The sequence below is a fragment of the Brienomyrus brachyistius genome, chromosome 1, assembly GCF_023856365.1.
Source record: "Brienomyrus brachyistius isolate T26 chromosome 1, BBRACH_0.4, whole genome shotgun sequence".
NCBI lineage: Eukaryota > Metazoa > Chordata > Actinopteri > Osteoglossiformes > Mormyridae > Brienomyrus > Brienomyrus brachyistius.
In genome coordinates, this window is record NC_064533.1 from 34,302,571 (window position 1) to 34,319,393 (window position 16,823).

At 41.7% G+C, this 16,823-nt stretch overlaps 1 protein-coding gene and 1 long non-coding RNA gene across 3 annotated transcripts in view; one reads left to right on the plus strand and one right to left on the minus strand.

Moving 5' to 3' along the window:
• Nucleotides 1–16,823, minus strand: part of LOC125732896 (receptor tyrosine-protein kinase erbB-4-like) — a 174,124-nt gene that overhangs the window by 125,971 nt on the left and 31,330 nt on the right. The window lies entirely within an intron of this gene.
• LOC125733396 (uncharacterized) lies at nucleotides 1,245–16,286 on the plus strand. The gene is made up of 3 exons (XR_007392748.1): nucleotides 1,245–2,688; nucleotides 13,478–13,642; nucleotides 14,906–16,286. It is a non-coding gene; the product is annotated as an uncharacterized LOC125733396 (long non-coding RNA).

A 16,823-nucleotide genomic window follows, 5' to 3' on the forward strand; every position in this document is an offset into this window, starting at 1 on the left:
TGGAGACCAGATCACAGTATAAAAGTGAAGTGTAGTAAATCGGATTATTCCAGAGAGTTCACAATCGTTTAACCACAAATCAGTGTTACAGCTTCCAAGTAATGCTAAAAGCATCCAGTCACTGAAAAAGGATGAAAAGTATCCCTCAACTTCCTGTCATTTATTTTTCTTTTTCATGCAACACGTCAACTTCTGCTAATCGTTAACATTAAATGTCAACAAGGTTTTGTAATTTCGTCTTGTGGTTGATCATTAACGTGTTTACTATTGTGATGTGTTTTGAAGTGTCTAAAAATAATTCTGTAACAGCAGCACCAAACCAAACAACCAGCCAGCCACACCCACCCTCCCCTGAATACCAGACACACCTGTAACGTATCAAACTAATCAATTATCACTCTTTGTGAGGTATTCAATATCTTGTGATTCTGGGCATTTGTTTCATCACTGGATTTCTGAACATGATTCCTGTTTGCTTTCCTGATTTTCGTTCTCTAGCCCATTGTATCTGATTATTTGCCCTGTATTGCCATATGTTGACTTTTTCCTGTGATTCAATGATTATTTAGATTACGATTCAGATTACAGTTTGGATTTGTTTGCTTTTCCTCCCTTCTACCTGGTTTCTGACCATCTCTCTGCCCTTAGCTAACAAGCCTTGAAATAAACATGAAGTTCCAACCCTTGGATCCTCTCCCTGTTTAATCAGTACAATTTTATTATGACTAAGCCCTGCAACCTCCCCAATTACTACAGTTTCTTATCTTAAATCAGAAAATGTGATTTTTGTTATTTAAGCCATTTCCCATATTGTTGTGATTAATCCATTTAAAATAAAAGAGAAACAACTAATATGTATTTTTTCATTGTTAAATCTGTTTAATTTTTGTATTCCGTAAATTCAAATACAACCATTGGCTTGAGGTAGGGAAGACTATGTACATTAACATTTCTAACTAATAAGAATTGGTTGGTCAATGTTGACACACCACAGCACACAACAACAAAATGTGTCCTCTGCATTTAACGTCGTGGCAAAGCAGGGGGCAGCTAATTCGGTGCCTGGGAACAGCACCTTGCTCAGGGTACCTCAGTGGTGCTTTGTTGGTCGGGGATTTGAACCAGCAGTCTTTCAATTACAAGTGCACTTCCCTAACCATTAAGCTACCATTGCCCACAAGCTTGAGGGGTCTACATAGCTGTCTCAAAAAAATGCAAATATTCTTGTTCCAAATATACATACATCACTTTTAAACCTTTTCTTTAATTAAATATTAATCATCAACATTTGAATGACCTCTTTACCCCTCAATCAGCTTCCTTCACTGTCAGTCAAAAGTCCAAGGCAGCCAGCAGGGGGCGATGTGCATGAGAAATCTAAACTCGTCTTTGCTTTTCGGGTTTTTACAAGCAACCACAAACACTCTTACACCTCTGTCAGTCACAGGCAGATTTTGCTACCAATCCTGCAGGATTCATTTATATTGGAAAATATTCCCTTTTTCAAATCATCATTGCCCCCTCCCTGCCCTCAATGGATTTTAAACATCCATTGGATTTTCTCTACACCTTATTTTTATCTTACGCTCAATGCAAAGATTTTTATACATATGTCGTAAATGTGGGTGTGAATATATGCATACTGTACATACATTTCACTTTAGACTTGGTATTTATTGCTCTGGAGTACAGAAATCAATCACAAACCATGATTTAAAAGTAGTTTGCTAGAAGCAAAAATAACAAAGTCTTCAATGCAAAAGCGCAAACGGCTTGAAATACACTCAGCTGATTTGTTTTTCTTAAACCCTGAAGCTGGCTGCACCACTTGTTGGTTTTGTTTTGCTTTGCTTTCCAAATACCTGTGCACTTGTTGAAATTTACAACGTTTTTTGGGAGGTTGCCTGGTAGCTTTAGCAACACACTACAATGCTTTGCTGCTGCACTGACACATTTATGGCACTCAGCAATGAACTGATAGCCCTGCTCTAATGTTGAACTTGTGTAACAGGTCCTTAACAAGCTGGGTTGTCTGCCAACAAAACACTTAGACTGGAGCCAGAGAATTATACAGATCCTAGGTCAGTGTTTCGGTAGAGCTGATAGTAATTAGATTAAATTGCCATCATCTTACTAGCAAACACTGTTGAACACATCCAAATATTATAAATGACAATGAATTGAGATTGATCTACTACCATGGTTCTGCCTTTTGTGGCACATAGCAACATTTACATTTATAGTGTAAATGAGTGTGAGTGTGTGCACTATCGTATGTTATCAAATGCCGGCAAAACTGGAGCTGCATGTCTAGACTGACAAGGATACACCAAAATTCTATGGCTCGCTTGGATCAAATAATTTTTCAGTATAACAATAACCAATGATGCACAACACACATAAAACATTTTTATATGTGGTGCAGCTTGGGGGGTTCAGTAGGTAGCACTGATGTTTACTGCCTCAAGCGTTGGGAGTTAATATCTTGCCTCCACTCACTATTTGTTGAGTTTGCATCTCTCCATGTCATGTGGGTGGCTATGAGTATCTGCATTTATGTGTGATGCAATGGACAGCCATTTCAACCAGGATGTATCCCAACACCGTGTTCTGTACTGTGTGAACCCTCACAATCCTGACCAGGATAAATGCTTGGAAGACTGATGGATGGAAGTTTGTGTGACACCGGTAAGTGCCACATAATCAGTCCCTCTACATTACAAGTTGCCAGATATGATACAAGGTTTGTAATGGGAAAGTATATTAAGACTGATGACTGTGTAAAACTATCTTTAAATATGGATAGCAGTTTCTCACTGCTGGGATTTGAGGCTCTTTATTCAAGCTTTAGTGACCTGTGTACCCAAAGGTTTTCATAAGCCTGCAGCATAAAGAGAAATGTAAAAACCGATTATCAACAAGCTGTGTTTGTGTGCGGTCTTGTGTGCGCAGTCTTATCTCTCTGGCAGAGGTAGGTGTGAGGGCAGGTGTGTGCATGAGTTGACCTGCAGGTCAGGTAAGCCCTTTTAGCAGGAATTAAGTGAACCAACAAGGCCAACTGTTGAACTCTGAGTATTACATAATAATACTGTGCAGTCAAAGTGTCATTTAAGAACCAAAACTTAATTAAAACTTGGGTGAGACAAAAACATGTCAATCATTTGCACGTTTCTGTCTAGGATTAGCCCTTTGCTTTTTTTTTGCAGGTTACAAATTCTTAGTTAGACTGTCACAAACTGTTATCTGGGGGTGAAACAAAACATGGCACCTTCACTTCCTTCTCAATGCTCAGGGAGTCACATCTACCTCCCATGCGATGCAATCTGCTGACATACCTGTGCAAACATGTTCAGGTATCCCCTGAAAATCGTAGCGATTACTCCATGGCTCACATAGCTGGGAAGAGGGTATCCTATTGGCTAATTGTAGCGATTACTCCATGGCTCACATAGCTGGGAAGAGGGTATCCTATTGGCTAATTGTAGCGATTACTCCATGGCTCACCTAGTTGGGAAGAGGGTATCCTATTGGCTAATTGTAGCGATTACTCCATGGCTCACATAGCTGGGAAGAGGGTATCCTATTGGCTAATTGTAGCGATTACTCCATGGCTCACATAGCTGGGAAGAGGGTATCCTACTGGCTATTGAACAGCAGCAGTTTGGAGTCTGCAGGTGAGTTCTTCAAAACAGAAAACCATTGTCTTTTTATGCAAACATATATTTTAATTAATCACTGGCAGCTATGCTACTGGTAGGGGCCATGTTTTACTTATCAGTTCATCAGACATGTTCACGGGACAGTGACAACTGAGGTGAAGGAGACGATGATAGGATATATAATGTTATGCTCATGATTTCTATCCAAAACGTTTGTAACAAATTATGATTTCCTGCCATGCTAATGGTTTACAGTGTTTATAATGTGAACTTTTCAGGAAGACATAACTAAATAGTGGCGATGTCAACAATGCAAAAGCTTGAAAATGACATTGGGGTGTCTATGGTCTGAAGGGGTTAAAGTCCTGACTACAGTTGAACAGAAGCCGATCCGCCAGGGAGGGCCTGTCATTTTAACTTTCTTTACCAGACAGACAGGTTGCATATCTGAGTTGGCAATGAGGACTAATTACAATCTTACTATTTACAGCTATGCGGGCTTGGCTGGAGATTTTAACTCTTCGATGGGAGGCAAGTAAATTGATTCAAAAGGCAATAAATCATTCAAACTTATCAAAAACTTGAAAACACCCTAACAAGGTGACTGAAGTGTACGCAAATAGCTGTGCTCAGTGCAAACTATGGTTGGACCAGTATATATGGTGGACGATATAACTGAACAGTAATAAGGTTCCACAAATGTATGGTGAGAAAAGGCACTCTCTCCCTGGCAGAAATGGTGAGAAATTATACTACCTGCATCCTAATTTATCGCTGTCAGAGATTACTAGTAAGTGTCATGATACAGTCTAGGTTTGAGCCACAACAGAATGCTTGTGTAGTTATATATGGTAAGGCCTAAGGGGAATTCTGTTCACCATGAGTTTTATTTACATTAGTCAGACATATGCAACACGAGAGACAGATAAATAGTGTTGGGCGTGGATTTCACTAATACAATAAACAAAGAAATCTAACTAACGTACAAACTGTCTAGTGTTATTACCAAATAAGACAATACATTACAACTAACTCCCCTAAGTAAAAAGCAGGTCCCACAAGAGTGAAAAGCAAAAAAGGCGACAAATTGAATGAGTAATGTAAAAGAGTGGAAATATTGTATTACACCACACAAAGTTATGAATGCAAGTCATTTTTTATATGTAAACACACATCATTTGTAAGGTTCTTTTGTGAAGACAATGTACAGACAATGTGCTTTAAATGTGGTCATGTTTGACAGTCGTAAGAGATCATGTTATTTACTTGTTTCTGCCGTTTGAGTTTGACGGATTGTCAGTGGCTGATGTGCCAATCAGTGCTGAGGTAAATAAATGGGCTGATACTGAAAGTAATTTTCCTTTAACTGTTTTATAAATAATATGTGTCAGTAGCAAAAATCATGACCTTGACACACAAACTGCACATTAGATAATTGTTTCAGATTATATTCAGATTATGTACTGTTAATCTTACTGATATATACTAACACGGCACCACAACACATTGCAATATGCCCATGAGGGCATTTATAATCTACCTTAAGCAGCTATGTACATGTTATATTTTAGAACCACAGTGTCCATAGAAACAATGAGAAGATTCCACATCGGGAAGTTTTTTTATGGTAGCTTATTGACACCTCCACTCACCATGACCATAGAAACAGGGATCCCAAGACTACGGCAGTCTGACACCTTGTGTCCTGCATACTCATCACTGGACCTTAAAACACTGCATGCCACGTGACTTTTCCACAGTGTTTTAATTGCTTGATTTAATAAGCTGACATATTGCATATATAACACAACATATTCCAGCACTGCAGTCAATTAGAATAAAATAAAATCTGCTTAAACTAACCACAGTGAACTGATTGAGTTTGAGCCCTTGGTGCTAGTTGCAGTCCATCCCGAAAGCACTGTCCTAAAAGCACAAATCCCAACAATGTTTTTGCCTTGTTTCTGTGTTTGTTGGCACTTAGAAAGCAAAAACTTGAACAGACTATGAACAAGTTATTATAATATATTTTTTTTTGGAGTGGGGGGGGCTGTTTAGATTTAGCTGTTTCTTCTGCATCTTTGACATGATTCCAACACTACTGTTGTGGAGAATGGACATGGCCAAGGCGGCTTTCAGTCCATCTGGATGTTCTGAGCAGCACATTTAACAGAACAGTATATTTTTGCATCCCAGCAGGAGCAAAGACGTACCAGCAGGTAGCAGCTTAGAAGCAAGAGCTATAGGCTCAAACACCCTGTGGATCTTGGGAATTACAGCCCAGGACGTGATGCTTTCCTTCAATTGCTGTTAACAAACACATTTTATCTGTACTGCAACACAACAGATGCAACAGGCATCTTGCAACAGGCACACACAGTGTGGGTAGAATGCTCTTGACAAAAATATTTCTAATAATAAAAAAATATTTTTTAAATATTTCAAAAATGTTTACCCCATGCATCACATGTTTTCTAATGTTTTCTGTTGTCAGCTGTACTGATTTGTTTTAAGGTAATATGACTGATTTTAAATGGTACAAATATTTATCATTAAAAGTCCTTCACAGCAAGCTTATTCCAGAATTCTGTTAACAGGATATTGTTACCACTTAAGGAACGCTGTCAATGCCATTCCTGAAAAGCTGATATAATTCTCTCCAGTTCACCCATTCACAGTGCCTATTGGTCAGGTTTGGATGCCCCTTCACTGTGGTGGAAGTAAAATTTGTTGTAGAGATCCAAAGGTTCACAGAAAAGAAAAGGACTATGCTGAATGTGCAGCAGAAACAGCTCCAGTGACCCAGTGATGGCATAAAGTTAATTCTGTTACTGGAATTTACGGGGGCGGCATGTGCCCTGAAGCAGTGTGTACCAGTGTGGGTTAGGTCTCTGTGCCTGTGATCAGGTCACTGGTTCAAATCTGGCAGTCAGCTGAGTAGTTGCATCACTGTTGGGCCCTCAACCAAGCCCTTAACCCCAAGGAAATGCCCCTGGATGATGCTGGATGAATGACTGTTTCTGTGCTCTATCTGCAAGCTCTGCACTGACTTATACATCTCTCAAAGGAGAGCAAGAAAGGGTATGCAAAAATGTAAGACCTCTCATGTACCCCTACAAATTGCAAATAATGTGTCATTTTATTTCAGAATAACAGAAAAAGTGGGGAGGAGGTTAAATGAAGGTGAAGCTGCCATGTAAATGTTTAACAACACACTACTCAAAGGCTTGACTTCCAGGCTAGTCCTACTGTACCAAAACAGTGACAGCAGCTGTACTGCTCTCTGACATATGCTTAACACAGCCAGCAACATATTACTGGGGATTCAGTTTGAATCATGTCACAAAAATAGAAGTATACAAGACTCATAACATGCATCTTTTATAATAGTCTCGAGGTATTTTTTAGTCAGGCACAGTGGTTATCAATCATAAATACAAGATGAGTACCAGTCTCCTGGAGCTAATGGAGTTTGGAAGTTTACAGTCTGTGATTCTCACCACACTTTTTCTGGAGATCTGAATTGTTACTGAGCCATAACACTGGGCATGCTGTACAGAAATTGCTAAATTCCTTTTTGGAATTTGTCTGAAGGTGCCACAGCGTGGTGATGTGCCAGCTCAGTCACCAAAAGCACAAAGAATGGAGGGTCCATTCTCACACCAAAAATACTGCAGCTTTCAAAAGGTTTTCAGCCAAAATAATAACTCATTTGAATACCTTAACAACTAAACGCTGTGAGCTGAAAGATATTGCCTAATAGGCGGGGTAGTCACGATGTACTTTACCGGGCTTGTATGTCATGCCCTTTCTCTTTAACACAATTTTTGATGACCTGCCATAGAAGCAAAGGGAAAAAAAAAGCAAACCAACCAGCCTTGTCTGCTAATTGAGTTGGGATTATGCCTGGGATGCAATGCTTTCCCTCATCGCCTCATCTTTGTGTGACTGTGACTCAAAAATATAAAAAAGGATAAACATGATGAAGACGCCTGCTGGCTTTATTCTTCACCATAACAATACATGAATGAGAGGTGCCTAGCAATTCAAAAAGACTGTGAGGATAACCCCCACCACCCAGTATAATAGATTTACAACAGCCAATAGTCCTTCTGGATTTGCTAAATTACTTGTGCCCTTAATCAAAGCACAAGAAGTCTTGGCACTGACATGTAACAGACTCACAACTGAAAATATTTCATTTGAATAATTTGTAATTTGTAACAGACTCATAATTAAGCTTTAAATGGTACAAGTGTCAGCAACATGTAAATCTATGACCAATTTACATTAATACATTGATTAATGTAATGCTTAGATCTCTCAGTTGGTCTGTGTATTATTAGCAATGACAGCTAGCGAGTGAGTTTAATAAGATATCATTAGGGAAGTTTAAGGCAGATTGTACCAGGCGTAAGAGGCCCTGTCCTCTGACACCACTGAGCATGCTGGGATCCAGTGCTTGCAGGAATTAGTAGTGAAAATACACTCCATTTATGCTTTATTATGCACATTTTTTGTGGTGTGTTGGCACCTGCTCAGGGTTGGTTCCTGCCTGCGCCCATTGTTCCCGGGATGGGCTGAGGTCCCCCCTGCAACCCCGGTTGGGATTAAGCAGTTACGGTGATGGCTGGATGGATGGATGTTTGCTAATGATCCATTGTGCTTTACCAAGTAAACAGAGGAAACATGCAAACAAGTGGCTGCAGGCACATCCTTTCCTGCTTTTTGACCTTGTTACTTTTGTCTCTCATTATTTAATAGCACCATATGCCATTATTAAGTTATTGTTGTTTATGTTGGCATCGGCATTTAAAGTGCACTGCAGAAAGTCAGAAAGTGAAAGAAATATTTCCCTAACTGAGTGGTCATCTGTAGGCATCTGTGCTCTTTGGTCTCTTCATCGAGTTGGTAAGTGTTCACCTAATAGCTGTTTTTACATTGTGTCTGGGGATGTGTATTAACTTAGTGAGAGGAATTCGGGAGTTTCTGTTTCAGGAAGGGCAGTTAGCGCCTGTATTCAGGTATAATTTGTGTGTAGTTTCTGGTACTCGGAGGCCACACCCTCTGCCTTTGTCTTGGTAATCGAGCTGCTGCCCTCAGCTCTGAGCATTTAGCGAGGCACATTATCAGAACCACAGACATGCTATTGTAGGGGCTCCTACCAATTAGGCAGAATTCACATTCTCCCTTACCTATGCTCACGCACGCAGGGGGAGGTGTTCACGCATGCCCAATGTGGGGACTCTTGGGGGCGTGGGCTTTGCGGTGTTGTAGGCATGCAAAAATAAAGACACCTTTTTTTGGCACCCGACTTCTGGTGACTGCCCCTTCGCCTTTTTCTGCCGCACCGCAGCTCCACAGTGGTGACCCCTACGTTTCGGTGCGTCTCATGCTCGCGAGCGCAGGTGCGCTGAAGCTCCCAGAGTCCTGGTGCGGCCAGGCGGCAGTTTGGTTCGTGCAGGCGGAGGTTCAGTTCACCTTGCGCATTATTACCATTATTAATACATTATTATCACTACATCATTGCGGCGCTGCACGCTCCACGGTGGTTAGAGTGGTGAGTCTGCTGCAGAACCATCCGGAGGCAGACAAACACGGAGCTTTACAGTTTCTGTTGCTGAGCGGTTACGAGCTTTCCGAGACAGAGCGCGTGCGCTGTTCACTCACGCTGCCCAGGCTGGGCGATTCACGGCCCTCGAAGCTGATGGATCACATAAAGCCCTGCTTCATTTTTAGGGAAATTTTCTGACAACAGCTGCCCGCAAAGGTACAGGGAGCGTTAGCTAATCTTCCGCTTAAAGACTGTAGGTAGCTTGGTAGGGAAGCTGAGAACGTGCACACTGCAAGGCTGGCAGCTTGTTCAGCCGTGTGTACTCTGAGCTCGGACAGCTCCCTGCCGCGTGCGGATGCTACGGTCTCGGCCGCGCAGCGGAGTGCTACTGTATACCAGGCGTCTGCTTTTACCATGAGCGAAAAAGCAAAAAAATGCACTGCCCCTTGCCGTTTTAAGGGGACGGGAAACGCACAGGCCAGTGCTCGTTAGCGGCAGTGAGCGTCGGCCGTTCCGACACCATGCTCTTTGTCACGGATGCTGTGTCCGGCCGCCGTTTCCTCTGCGACACAGGCGCATAGGTCAGGGTTTTACCTGTGTCGGTAGCGGATATGTGCTCCGGCAAGGAAGGCCAGTCTTTGGAGGTAATATTCTCACGTATGGTGCTCGTGTCAAGGCAGTCTGTGTTGAAGGCCAGCAGTTCCGGTGGCGTTTTGTGGTGGTGAAGGTGTCCACCCCCCTGCTGGGCGCTGACTTTTTGTGCGCTAACAACCTGCTGGTGAACATAAAACACCAACGCCTAGTTGATGTCAGGACTTTCTATTCCGTGTCATGCTCACGCAGCAGAGCTGGTTCATCTCAGCTGTCTAGTGCCTTGGGGGCAACTGACACCAGACCTCACACGGCCCACCTTTACATCTGTCATGGCCAAGTACGGCATTGAACACCACATTGCCACGATAGGGTTGCCAGTCCATGCCCGAGCTAGGATGCTTCCTTGCGGGTAAATTGGCCATTGGCAGGGCAGAGTTTGCTGCACTGGAGAGCCTCGATATTGTTTGGCGTTCCAGCAGCACCTGGACATCCCCTCTGCATACGGTGCCCAAGCCAGGTGGGGGATGGCGCCTGTGTGGCGATTACCGCTGGCTTAATGATGCCACAACCCCAGATTGCTACCCAATCCCACACATCCAAGACTTTTCTCCCTGGTTGGCAGGGGCATCCATTTTTTCAAACGTTGCCCTGGTGTGTCCCAGTACATGGAGGGGACATTGCAAAGACTGCGGTCATCACCCCGTTTGGACTTTTTGAGTTTCTTCGGATGCCCTTCGGGCTTTGAGATGCTGACCAGTCTTTCCAGCGGCTCATGGATAGTGTCCTGAGGGACCTTCCGTTCTTGTTTGTCTACCTGGACAACATTTTGGTGGCCAGTAACTCCAACGGACCACATAGCTCACCTTCGGACCCTTTTGAGCATCTGAGCAACCATGGGTTAATTATCAACCCACAAAAATGCCTTCCTCGGCCACCGCATCACGGGCGATGGGGCAGTTCCTCTGCCTGCCAAATTGGAGGCCATTTCTGCATTTCTGCAGCCTGCTACAGCCAGGGCCCTGCAGGAGTTCCTGGGCATGGTTACCTTCTACCATCGCTTTATCCCACAGGCCGTCCAGCTGTTGCAGTCGCTATATGAGGCTCTCAGGGGTAGGATGGCCAAGCAGGTTCTAGAGTGGACAGCTGAGCAGACCCAGGCTTTTGTAGCTACCAAGTCTGCTTTGGCAAACGCGGCCATGCTGGCCCACCCGTTGTCTGGTGCTCCGGTCACGCTTACCACTGATGCCTCAGACTACGCTGTGGGGGCTGTGCACGAGCAGTTCGTGGAGAGTGCCTGGCAGCCACTGGCCTTTTTCAGCCAACAGCTCAGGCCACACGCGCGGACGTACAGCACTTTTAACCATTAGATTCTTGGCCTGTACTTGGCTGTGCGTCACTTCTGGTTCCTCATAGAGAGCCACCCAATCACGGTTTTTGTTGCTCCTACTTCAATACTGCATACACTTGTACCAAGGCATTCATTGTTATCGCACCATGAATCTTTGCAATGTACTATTCTCCTCATGTGTACATCACTTTGGACAAAAGCATTTTCTAAATACGTACTGTAAATGTAATACAAAGGTTTAGGCTGAAACAAATACAAGCTACTCAAATTTGATACTGAATTATTATTAAAACACCATGGGTGGTGAGGCTTTCTGTTCTGCCACCCCTTGGCTAAGGAACACCCTCCTGGACCATCTGTGTGCTCCACAGACTATTGAGAATCTGTGGGACTTAAAAAAAAATTGCAGAACTTGACTAAAGTTGGCATTGAATGAATTCTGCGTGCTGCGGCAATTTTTATAGGGGTTTTTATGTCATTTTATTATGACGTTTTTATTTTGTAGCACTTTGAGTTTACCTTCAAATGTAAAGAGAATCACAAATAAAATGTATTATTATTATTAGTAAAGTAGTATTATATCACCCTCATATCCAGTTATCCAGTGTAGGGTCACAGGGAACTGGAAGGGAAGTGGAGAAACGTGTGTGACATGAAGAGAGCATCCAAACTACACACATGGAAGACAGATGGGATTCAATCCAACAAACTCCTGCAGTTCAAAGACATGGAGTTCAATGCATTGGTGTCTCTAAATTTCTTATATACTTCATTCATGTTTGTAGGAGTCCTGCAGTGAACTGGAATCCCATTTATTTTATTCTTTTGTCCTGCGCCCTATGCCTCAGGGAATGGCCTTTAGACCCTACACAATGTAAGGAATAAGGAATTGGATGGATGGATGGATGGATGGATGGATGGATGGATGGATGGGATTCTAGCATGTTACATGTAGCTACTTGTTAAATGGAGATGGAGATGCTAGTATGAATCTATCATATCAAATGTGATACAATATTCAAACTAAAAATATTTTTTATCTATTTGCCAATAAAGCAATAAACCTGTAACTACTTTCTAAAATGTATTTAATCAATAGTAGATGCCATTGTTGGGAACATGAAAAAACATTGGTGCGAATATTAAACATTTAAGACTGAACATGTATTGAACGTATTGAAGATAATTAGCATGTAACACTTTCCATAGATCACAACCAATATTTATCATTCGTTAAAATTTTCAAATTTTCAAATACTTGAAAATCTGCACTCCCACAACTTCCCCCAAAAACAGTATTTCAGTTTCCTGAAATTATTTAATGAATAAATTAGATCACTCATTAGACATTTAACCAAGTAATTACTTAGTAAGATGCTTAGCTTCCTTCCTGCTGGATGGCACTAGGAAGGTTAAAATCTAAATGCGACATATTCAATTCAATTCAATTTTATTTATATAGCGCTTTTAACAACAGTCATTGTCACAAAGCACTTTACATAGGTGCTGCAGCATTCACAAACTGAACAGCACACCTCTGAGGGGCCAAACTACCCCAAACCCTACGACTCTCAGATACAACAGCCATCAGGCTCGGCAGGGGCAGTCATACATTCTCCGGGTTTCAGGGCCTGCACCACGGAGAGAACAATGGGAGTGACGAGAAGATGAACCAACTATGCACGTTACTGTTGTCTCACAGAAAATATCGTTTAAGTCACACACCTATCGATTACTCTGATTGCTACTATACTGAAGGTCACGAATCACATAATGAAAACAACATACTTAAAAGACTTTCAGATATACTCTGTACTGTAAAATTAAAACACATGAAAGCATTTATTTGTCTTCGCAGATGCCTTTGGCCAAAACAACAAATATTTATGTTAGACCAGAGTTTGACAATCCCTGGAGCAGCTGGGGTTACGGGCTTTGCTCAGGAGCCCAACAATGGCCATAAGATTTGAACCAGCAGCCTTCCACTCATAAGCACAGCAGCTTAATTCACTGAACCACACGACACCCTCCAATGAAAATCTACATTCTTTTAATCATAAATTAAATACATTTTGAACTGGACAGCTCACAGCAGCAAGAACATTAAACTCAGCTGTAGAATATCATCATACTTAAAGATTTGTTCAAAATGAAAAACATGAAGTAAAGAAACGACTGGGCTGGTGCGAAGGTGAGTTAACCAGTCTCCTTAGTTATACTTTGGTGAGGTTTCTACGTGTGTGATAATGAGCCATATTAAGAAACCCCTGACTGAAGTTGAAAGACAAGTTCTGTCTTCTTGCCGTGTGTTTTATCTTTCAGCAAGAATGCATTCACCCGCCCAAAGCCCTCGCTCACCGTGGCCTCACACACCCACTGCCTGTTCAGGACAGACCTGTTTGGGAACACCAACGGTTATGCAACCTGCGCATGGTGGGGAGGTGGCACGCTCATCTTCTGCATCAGCAATTCCAATCCTGTTAAAAGGTAAGTGTACTAGCCAGGATCCTTGGGGTGCCAAGGGTTAGGGGGTAAAGCCTTTGTAGAACATGTTCCTAAATGCCTCTGAATCCCTGCCTGTGAACACTGCATCCTTCTGCATTGTGGCCTAGGAGTACTTGTATGTTATACATGCATAGTAAAAGTTATTCATATTGGGCAACGTCAATATTTAAATAGTTATTTAGTGATGGAAAAGGGGGGATGCTCAGTTAAAATTCCATGTGTTACTTGCAAGAGGTGAGATTACTGTTTAGGTATATCAAAAAAATAGCAGTGTAGTTTATGGCTATATGATGATCTGTAAGAATTCATACTAGCATTTTATATGTAACTGCTTATTAGATTAATACCATCATATCCATATTTAATATCAAATGTGATATAATATCACAGAATTCATGGAGTTTTTTTTACTGAATTGACAGCAAAAGTAAGCATGCAAGAAAAGTAAAGGGTCTAGTGATGCCATGCGATGCTTTATGACACAGAGCCTTCATTATTGATGTGCCCCCAAGACTGTAGCTATGCAATCAGTTTGCAGGGCACTGCCACTCAGTGTACATTGATGACTGATTTACAGCTCTTAAGAAACGTATTATCAGAAGTAGGGTGAAAAGAAACCTTAGGGGTCTAAGGTCAACTGACAGCCCAACCCCCCTGGGCATGCTAACACTGCAGAATACTAGGAAGAAGAGCGTGCTTTAATTAAAACAAGGGGTAACCTGTGATCTTAACCAGAGTCCATCAGTAAGCTAGTTCTGCATGCAGGTCTGTCTCAGGCAGCAGATCATAGGCCACACTCATGATCAGCTCTAAACACAAGAAAATTATTTAGTATTTCAATCAATTAGTCTCTATTTGTACAGCACTGTTTTAACCATAGGGTTTCCAAAGTGCTTTACAGACATTTAAAAGTATGGAATTGTCCAAAATAAGCATATACAGATCAGCTAAAAACCAATAATTATTATTTATATATTATTTATCTGGGGGTATTTTTCGTAGGTGTATTACTCGTTTAGCTGGATGTAAGTATTATTGAAGTATAATGAACGTCCGCGTTTAATTTGTCGGCTGTTTTTTGCCAGCCGTCTCTTCTGCTTTGGGCTGCTTTTGCCGTGTTCTTGAAATATTAGTTCTTGAACTTCTTCATATCCTTCTAATATAAGGTCCTGCTCCGCTTGTGTGAAAAGGTCCTTTCGTCATTTCACTGCAGCATATCAAACAGTTGCTGATCATGTTTTCTAGACTCGATATATATGGGCTTTTCAATCAGCTCAATCATCTCGGATGAATGGATCCAGCTAGACTAATCTACTACACAGCTGCCTTTGAGAAACCAACTTATCCCGGATGAGTTTCACCGGCATTAACTCATCCAAGATGAGGCATCTGAACTCTGATTTAAGCGACGTATGAAAAATACCCCCCTGGTCTCTGTAGAGGAGCACCCTCTCAGATCCTTGTGCAAGAGGACACAAACCCCTGCCACACTGGGACCCAAACCCGGTGTCCTCTGGGGGCCTGAAGCCCCAGAGTATTCAGGAGAGCCACTCCCAGTTGACATCAACAAATGGTACATAACGCTAACCCCTACCACGCTGGTGACCTTCTCCAAAATAAAAGAATAGAATAACAGATTATAATACATACATAAAGTAAAATAACTGATTATTTTAGGTTATTATAGCGATATGGATAAGATACGTTTTTAGCCTAGTTTTCAAAGTACCAAGACATTCCGTAGCTCAGTTGACTATTCTGTATTTTGTACATATTTTTAAACATTATGTGTTTTTTTTTCCTATGTTGTGTTTTGATTGTACGACTTGTGTTGTTGGAATAGAACCCTGGGAGTTGCTATCCCAGTCTTGTTGTACTGTCATGTACAATGACAATGAAGAATTTATTCTTGAATCTTGAATAAATGACTGTAAAAAATACAAATATTATTAGCAACAATGAACATTTTTACTAAATTTTAAAACATTTCTTCTTCATTTCTGTCCCCAGGAAATAGTTTTCTGTGTGCCTTTTTTCTAACGAGGTCTACGTGCTGTCATGTAACATTTGGACATAAGGCACTTCACAGCTAAGAATATCTAGAAGCTACAATGGATTTTGTTTAACTAACATGACAGGCAGCTTTATGAGCAAAACCTCTTCCTCAGACGCCCTTTCAATACTGGTATACAGGATTCAGAGCATCTACATGACAATAACACCCACGACATACATCTGACTCAACGGTCTTTATGAACCTGATGCAGAAAAAGATGAGGGGAGGAGAATTAAGCCCAGATACCTCAGTCTACCCCCTCCCCCTTCAGCATTTTGACTTTACCTAAAATGAGGCTTCATTTGCCATTTACACAAGTATGAAAACTGGATGCGTTTTTTTTTTCTCCATATCGCACCTTGCACTCCTTTTTAAGACATACACATAGAGATGAGAGCAATGGTGGAGGTCTGAGCTCAGGGTCAGCCATTCATTCAGTGCCCTAGAAGAATTTTTCAGGTGATTAAGAACCTCGCTGAAGGATCCAACAGAGATGTGACTACTCTGCTGATAACAGGATTTGAACCGACAACCTTCCAATCGCAGGCACTGAGGCGCACATGCACCCCCCCCCCCACAACATCAGTATGGTTAGAGAAGATTTCAGATTTCAGATCCAGATTATAGACCCTTTATCATAACTTCACAAACAAGTGCCTTATGTAATACACACCTGTCTTAAGTGAAGCTGTTGCCTCTCATAAATACAGATGAAAATAGAGTATTAGCAGTAGCAGGTGGCACACACAATGTCATGATCCAATATGCATTTTAATATATTTCTCAAAACTGTGAAGTGCTACATTTTAAAGTCTCTCCTCTTTCAAAAGTCAAAGATTTTTTTTCCATAGTGTATCTGTTGTGTAACTGTCAGTAAACTGAGTGCAGTACATCCAGGCATTGTCACCAATATAGAATCTTACCCACCCCCTCTGTTCCCTCTGTCACCCTGTCAAGACTGCATGTAATCATACTTTTTGTATCTTGCTCCCAATGCATCCAGTGCTGATTCATAACTCTGGCAGAACCAGCACCAGTTCACTGCTAGGACTTTCCCTCACTTCCTTCACACCTACAAAATGTAATATATACAAGACATATCTACAA